Source organism: Hyaena hyaena, unplaced genomic scaffold (assembly GCF_003009895.1).
Source record: "Hyaena hyaena isolate Hyena2069 unplaced genomic scaffold, ASM300989v1 scaffold_234, whole genome shotgun sequence".
Taxonomy (NCBI): domain Eukaryota; kingdom Metazoa; phylum Chordata; class Mammalia; order Carnivora; family Hyaenidae; genus Hyaena; species Hyaena hyaena.
The window spans coordinates 467,171-475,872 of NW_024080865.1; the positions used below are offsets into that span (position 1 = coordinate 467,171).

General features: G+C 42.5%; 1 pseudogene; it reads left to right on the forward strand.

Moving 5' to 3' along the window:
* Positions 1-792, forward strand: LOC120239519 (annotated as a pseudogene).
* The last annotated feature ends 7,910 nt before the right edge of the window (positions 793-8,702 follow it).

Here is an 8,702-nt window from a genome sequence, read left to right on the forward strand (position 1 = left end):
TCAAAGATGCCAAAATGTAAAGCAGCTAAGGGGAAGAAGGTGGCCCTGGCCCCTGCCGTGGTGAAGAAGCAGGAGGCCAAGAAGGTGCCAATCCCATTTGAGAAAAAGCCCAAGAATTTTGGCATCAGACAGGACATCCAGCCCAAAAGGGACCTCACCCACTTTGTCAAATGGCCCCATTACACTGGACTGCAGTGGCAAGGGCTGTTCTCTATAAATGTGTGAAAGTGCCTCCCGTGATTAACCTGTCCACCTGGGCCTTGGGTGGGCAAACAGCTACTCCACTGCTTAAGCTGGCCCACAAGTACTGACCAGAGACAAAGCAAAAGAAGAAGCAGAGATCACTGGCCCAGGCTGAGAAGAAAGCTGCTGGCAAAGGGGATGTCCCCATTAAGAGGCCACCTATCCTTCAAGCTGGGGTTAATACTGTTACCAACTTAGCAGACAAGAAGGCACAGCTGGTAGTGATTGCACATGCTGTGGATCCCATTGAGCTGGGGTTGCCTTCCTGGCTGCCCTGTGTCATAAGATGGGGTTCCCTACTGCATCATCAAGGGGAAGGCCAGGCTGGGGCGTCTGGTTCACAGGAAGACCTGCACCACCATCACCTTCACAAGGTTAACTTGGAAGACAAAGGAGCTCTGGCTTAGCTGGTAGAAGCTATCAGGACCAATGACAATGACAGATATGATGAGATCCATCATCACTGGGGAGGCAATGCCACCTCCCCAGTGGCTCACATTGCCAAAGGCAAAGGCAAAGGCTAAAGAACTGGCCACCAAAGTGGGCTAACTGGCTGCTGTTGAGTTTTGTGTACATAAAAGTAATTACAAGTTCTATTTTAAAAAAAAGAGTGTATAGGGCATAACGATGGGAGAACCCAATGCATTTCCAAATTATCATTCCTTTAGCTCTTGAGAACACTCTTCAATGGGAAACCATGGGCTGGTGTTTTCTGTAATAATCACACTCTTCTTTTTTTTTAAATTTCAGTGATTTTTTTAAAAAACCTTTTTAAAAATCATTTTTATCCTTTTATTTTAAAAATCTTTTATCCTTTTATAAAAATCTTTATTAAAAACCTTTATTAGGGCGTATGGGTGGCTCAGTCGATTGAACATCCGATTTCGGCTCAGGTCATTACCTCATAACTTGTGAGTTCGATCCCCGAGTCGGGCTCTGTGCTGACAGCTCAGAGCCTGGAGCCTCCTTCAGATTCTGTCTCCATCTCTCTGCCCCTCCCCCACTCACACTTGGTCTCACTCAAATATAAATAAACATTTAAAAAAAGTAAAAAAAAAAACAACACACTTTTATTATTCAGGTGCTCAGTACTTCAGGGATTCTTACACCGAGAGACCGCCCCCCCCCCCCCATGGGCATGGTGGTCTTCACACCTTTCCGTCACACAGCGCTAGCCTGAGTTAAAAAGGCCTTACAGGAGATCATCTCAGCCCAGTGCCCAAATGTTTGCCATGAGAAAGTGTTCTCCCGGCAAGGCATCCCTTTCTGACCAACTCCAGGCTGTGCCCACTGGATGAGCAGAAGCCTCTGTACTGGATATGCTCTGAGTGAGATGCACCCTGCAGACCCCTTCCAGCCACCTCCCTGCCCTGTCCCCATGGTTTGCTTCTAGCCTTCATGGGAAGAAGCAACCAGAAACATTGGAACTATTACTCAAATGCTCTATATTATGCGAACTGATGAGTATCACATCCTTTTTTGCCAAAATGCCTAGGTGAAGCTGGGGTTTTCAACAATAATTCTAATGAAAACTACAAGCCAGAAAATTTTAGGCTTGTTTGTATTGTGCTGTCGAATAGAAAAGCCCAACTAGCAAATCTGTATCCAGGTAATATCAGGAAACCTGCAATATCATTGTATCATTTGGGATCCTTTGTGTTGCAAGTAAAATGAAACTCAACTAACAAAAGCTTAAGCAGCAAGGGAGTTTATTATTTCATATAACCAACCCAGATCCACGGCTGATGAGTTCTACAACTAAATGACATCACCCAGAACCCAGGTTCTTATCCACCTTTAAGGTTCTTGTGTCTCCTCAGCTGTCAGCCTGCTCCCTTCAATGGTCACAATATGGTGGCCACAACTCTGGGCAACACAGCGTCACATCAGAAGCAGAAAAGTGATTATCTTTTCACACTGGTTCAAGGATGGACAAATGGTGGAATCAGAGCCATTGAGAGCTTAGTTGTGAACGTGGAACAGACATGAGTCCCCTACCCCCCCCCAACACACACACGCTGGATGGATATAGCCATGTGCACTGCTGGAAGCCATTTTGTAACTATGTGGTAAGTGCATAGCTTAGAATGACCCGAATATTCAGAAGAGAGAAGAACCAAGCCAAGAGACAGGTAAAATTGGATATGAATTTCATTCTGAAGCCATGTATGCCCTTGGCCTTTTTATTTACATGAACCAATAAATTCCCTGTTTGAGAGGACAATTCAGGGTGAGTTTTCTGTCACTAGCAATACAGAGACCTCATTCATACACCTTGTGTAATTTTTCCAATCCTAGACTAATCTTGCAATTTTGTTTTTCTTTTTAAAAATATTTCTATTTGAGACATATACCTGCCCAGCATTCTTTAAAGCTCACAGGACATGATAAGCTGAGAAATGGTCACAGATTAGAGGATTTTAAGGAGACATGACAACTAAATGCAATGTAGTGGGCTGAATAGGATACTTGGAACAGAATAAGGATATTAGTGAAAAAATTAGGGAAATCCAAATAAGGTCTGCAGCTTCATGCATAGAATTACACCTACATTAATTTCTTAGTTTTAACAAATGTGATATGGCTATATAATGGGTTAACATTAGAGAAAACTGAGTAAAGTTATACAGGAACTCTCTGTACTATCTTCACAGCCTCTCTGTGAATCCAAAAGTATTCCAAAACTAGAACTTGAAATAAATATATTACTGGTCACTAATATTCCAAAATCTAGTCTAGTAAACACTGAACTCGTCTGACTTCTCCAGGTCACAGATGAGAAGGTTAAGTCCCAAAGCTTTTGGGACTTGCTCATGGAACCTGGAGATTCATGTCAGAGCTGAGCCTGGGACCCAGGCTGCATCACCTGGTCACAGGACTTCACTCAAAGGAATTAGTTTCCATGGAAACAGCTCTTCTCTAAGCACACTAAATTCCCTTGCTGCACTCCATATTAGCTCTGGACTAATACATTTCAAAGTCTACTTTTCACATTAATAAATTACACAATTATAGCAGCCCAGGAATGAGCTATAACACCATGCAAAAGGAATCTGTGCCAGAAATTTAAACTACTGTATGGTCAATGGATTAACATTAACCATAAATAGAAACCATCACATTCGGTAGTGCCTTCCAATGACATTCATATGAATTAAGGATTTTCTGAAAAGCAATACAGTCAAAATGTCAACCCAAGCCACAACGTTTCCAAAGACAGATGTTGAAGGGGCTGTATCTCAAATAACTTAGGTGAGAGTGAACATGGCATTCTGGAAAACTCTATATAAGATGACTCAAAAAGTGGCTTTAGTGATGGAAGAAGCAGTCCATCTTCTTGGACTGATGTCCAAGAAGCAGTTGTACAGATCGGATAGAGTGTGTCTCTTACAATGTAAAGGAAAAAGACAAATAAGCACAGTCCTCCAAGAGTGATTTCCTCTACCACCGTGAGTTCCTCCATGTAGAGTTTAATGACACAACCACGGGATCAGACACTTTGAATAGAAGGGAAATACCCCCAATCCACCTACTTTCCCCCAAAACCATAGCAGTCTCATCCTCCAGGCTCCTCCTCCCGTAATGTTTTTCTGTCATCTGCACCCCTGTACTCAGAGCTGAGTCCGCAGTTGGTGACCAATGTTAGCTCCCTTCTCTCCTTGTTTTCCCCACCCAATAATTACTCCTCTTCCATCTTGTGAGCACTGGCCCTTGGGCAGAGCCCAGACATCTGCTGGAATGCTGATCCTAGAATGTCAGAACCCAAGGGATCCCTGAGAAACATGGGCTGAAGTATGCTAATTAACATCCTTCCCTATAATTGCTGGTGACTATTGGAATTATCTGATAAAAGTTATGACAGTATTTCCCCTTCAGTGGCACAGAGATGACTTAGGAAGCACATCATGATAGAGGAAAAGCCACAATTTCTGGTGTTGGCCACAGTGTCCCCCATTAGCTAATGGTTATATGACAGGAGATAAAAAATGATCTTGACAGGCAGGAATAATGGGCCCCAAATTACAAAATGTAATTTAGAAAGAATGTAGGCAGTGCCCTACAGTTAGGTTCCAAAAAGTGCCTTGCAGAGGCCCAGGAGGCAGCGTGTGACGCCAGCAAGAGCAGAGAGCAGGGCCTGGGAGTGCCTGGTCCCAGCCAAGCCTCTGACCAGCTGGCCTTCCTAGGACAAATTGCTAGCTTCAGGGGATGCAGCTTTCTCATCTGGAAAATAAGAAACTCAAACGAAATGATCTTTCATGTACTTCCCAGATTTGAAGCAATTCTTTGCCAGTGGTAGAAAGATGACTCAGTGAATTGTGGGCTCGTCCCCACAATAGAGTATCATGCAGCTGTTAGAGATCCCATGTTTCCAGAGAAAATGTGATAACACAAGAAAAGTGCTTGTGACGTGAGGGAAAAAATAAATATGGGTTTAGTGTATTGTCTTTTGCAAAATAGACACAGAGATGCATCCAAGGAAAAATAAAAAAGACTAGAAGGGAGTAAAAAAGTATTAAAACTGTTTGCCATGGGTGGGTTACTTTTTGTCATTCAGACCTCTTAAAACTTATTTATCATCACAAAGGGTAGTAAATGCTTGATTAAAAAAATACTCCAATGATATACAAGTATATACAGGAAAAATTAAAGTTTCTCCCTTTTTGCCTCCCACTGCCACTCCCTAGGTGTAACCTATATTAACACTGTGAAATAAACCAGACTTCACTGTGTTTAAAGCTAAATTTGCCAGAAGCATCCTTTGCTTCAAGCAGTCTACAAAGAGTCGCTAGAAAGAGAGACGGTTTTTATTTTCTCCCTTGTAAACCTTAGGAAGACAACTTCCATGAAATATTAGAATGAAAGTAAGATCAAGGATAAGAATAGAAATAAGAAATAAATCTAGGTACCAGCTCATTTATAAATGGTTTTAATGGAAGTCTAATAATCAGTTTTATAATGACTGTGACATATGGAGTGTTTTTATTTCTTAAGTATTTAAAGCATTTAAGAAAGTCTGATATAATGGATTTGTTTTACAATGGGATTTAGGATATGATAAATGCTTAGAAAATTAAACAATTTCCGATCGATGGGAAAATGACTAAGAAAATTTAATTTGTCAGTCAATGAGATTTGATTTATAATTGTGTAAATATTGTGTGACTATGTAGAGAAATACAGTGCATTTAAAGTTAACGGAATGTTAATAATTTGAGAAATTTGGAACATTGACAAATGAACTATTAAACAAAGTACAGGAGCACTAAATCTTCTCCATCTTCCAAAGCCCTCAAAAATTAAAGAGTGGTTTATATACATGCTCGGAACCCAGACCATACTTCGTTGAGGACCGTGTTTGCTAAGACTATGGCACAGGGCATCGGAAGGGAGAAGCATGGAAGTCAGCCTCCAACCCAACCTGAGGACCCCCTGACTCTGCCAGAGCAGTACCTGAATAGGAGACTCCATCCTAGCTCGCCACAGATTCTTACCTGTGACCAATAGGGTGACACCCTTTGTGGTGAGGGCCACAGCAACAGCAGAACAGAAGTCTCAAGGGACCTCAGAAACATCAGCTGTGATGACTGATTTCTGACGTCTGGGATAGGTCTGAGTTCTACTCCCACCATGAGGCAGGACAACACACAAGTAAACACAAGCTAACAACTTGGACACTTACTTGTCCAATTATCCCAGAAGAATAGACCTCAGGAAGAGAGAAAAGATGAGTTGACAGTGGAGGCTTAAAGTCTATAACTAGAATACTGCAAAAAGAGGGACGCCTGGGTGGCTCAGTCGGTTGAGCATCCTACCGGCTCAGGTCATGATCTCCTGGTTCGTGAGTTTGAACTCCACCACATTGGGCTCTGTACTGACAGCTCAGAGCCTGGAGCCTACTTTGGATTCTGTGTCTCCCTCTCTCTGTGCCCCTCCCCTGCTCCACTCTGTCTCTCTCTCTCTCTCTCTCTCAAAAATAAACAAACATTAAAAAAATAGAATACTGCAAAAAGAGATATGACCTTTTTTGTACCCCAAGCAGATGAAGTGGGACATATTGGTTACTTTTAAAGCTGTGATTCAGGTGGAATGCTATTGCCCTGCTCCCAAGCATTTTCCATTTTTTTTTTTCTCCAGCTAGCTATACCACACTTCCCTTCTGGGAGAACACCTCTCCTCATGCTCAGTACATTTATTTCTAGTGCCACTGATCCCTACTCATTGCTTTACCAGTGGGAATACAATCAGGACCAGCCAGTCAGGGCATCACTTGTAAACTGCTGTGAGGCTAGAGTTCCAAGGGCTACCCCATGCTGCACTAGAATAAACCCAACACAAAGGAAAGCTGAGCCTGTGGTCTAGACAGGGAGAAAACAGACACTGTACCAAGACAGTCCTAGTGCTTTTCTTGGACTTTTAAGTTACACGAGCCAACAAATTATCTTTTTGGTTTAAATTGATTTGATGTGAACTTGCAGTCATTTGTTACCAAAGGAGTCCTAACTCATACACAGAGAGCAGAGGGCTTAAAATAATCTAGAAACTTCATCAGGGAGAGAGGTGAAGAATTGGATATGTAATTCTGAGACAAGAAGACTCAGACTACAAGATCACTCTCTTCAAATATCCCTTACATAAATGTTACCAGAAGATTAAATGTCTACTCAGTAAGTGGATGAGCTTCCTAATTACTAAAGTGGTCAAATAAAGGGACCAACTCCTTCAGATGGAGGTGAACCCTCCACTAGAGGAACAATCCACTCAAGGGTGGATGACACTGGGATGTTGGCACTGAGATTCCTTCACTGGGTAGGAAGTGTGACTCTCAAATGACTGAGAGAGTCAACAAAAGTTGCCTCTCGTAGTTAACAGAAACTAGGGAAAGTGAGTGAAGATGCTGTAGAACCCTGCAAAGCTCTGGCTTGATCAGTGAGAAGCTCTGGTGCTCTTTGAATTGGATTTGGTCTGTAGCCTGATGCTGCATAGCAACAGAATTAATGTGGAAGTCAGAGAAATCACTGGAAAGCACTGAGAACTGACCACTTCCCTCTCATAAACCACGAGTTGTTTAAATAGGAATTCTGCAGTTGATTTGGAATGCTGAGTTTGCAAAGCCACTTCTGTTGATTTGGCCAAGATGAGAATAAAACATGGAAGAGGCCAGCCCAGAAGTTTGGTGGGAATCGATTCTAGACACACCTGCATGTATGTGTGACTGTGGAAGTGACTAAAGTCATCTCAGGTCCCACATCCCATTACCAGTCTGTGATCCCTGCACCAACATACAGCTAGTGTTAGGTGCCCAGAGACTGAGATGGGCACAGACCATTAAGGTTTTCATTAGTAAGGCAGGTTAGGTATTTTCGTCACATAACCTACTTCTTTGACCTCTACCGTACATTACACTTCAGCCAGGTGGACTTTCTTTTGACTCCTCAAACACACCCAGCTCATCCCATCTTAGAACCTTGGCTCGGGGCGCCTGGGTGGCTTAGTCGGTTAAGCGTCCGACTTTCGCTTAGGTCATGATATCGCGGTTTGTGGGTTCGAGCCCCGCGTCGGGCTCTGTGCTGACTGCCAGCTCAGAGCCTGGAGCCTGTTTCAGTCTGTGACTCCCTCTCTCTCTGACCCTCCCCAGCTCACGCTGTCTCTCTCTCTCTCTCCTAGAAATAAATAAAACATTAAAAAAAAAAAAAAAAAGAACCTTGGCTCTTGTTCTTCTATCTACCCAGAAAGCTCTACCTCTAGGTCTCATATGGCTGACTTTGGGGGTATTCAAGTCTTAGCTCAAATGGCAAATTCTTTGTGAGTTCTTTCCTGACCACTAGTCCAAATTAGCAACTCTGTCCCCAAATGCACATCCTCACCCAGAGAGAACCCATCCTTTCTATCACATCATCTCTTTCATTGTCTTCCTGGAACTCATTACTATTAGAAATTGTTTTTCTTAATTATTTGCAGCTTTCCTTTCCATTAAAGTATAAGCTCTGTGAGAGCAGGGACCTTGTCTGTTTTGTTCATTGACACAACCTCACCTTTAAGAACAATTCCTAGCATGTGGTTCACATGTCATGAACATTTCTTGAATAAACAAAAAGTGGTTGAGTAAACCTACTCATTGCCACCTTGATCTTGGAGCAGTTTCCTTCTATATAATATACTATTTTCTGGAAGACAGAGCAAGTGAGTAGCTGGTGTAAAAAGAGACTCTTGTAGAAAGGACTTGTCTCTGGTATGGCAACTTGCCCATTAATTGGTTTAGTATCTTGTGGTGATCAAGAGGGGAATACAGGAATTTACCCAGAGTCCAAACTTTTCTGTGAGCACATCTAATATACTCTGCAAGAGTGAGTTGACCTTATTTTTTAAAAAGGAGACACTGTTTAGCAGCCATTGGGACTGACTTCCCTTTCAACCCCGTTGTTTCTCCTTTGGTCCTTGGTGAAGATAAGCATAGACAG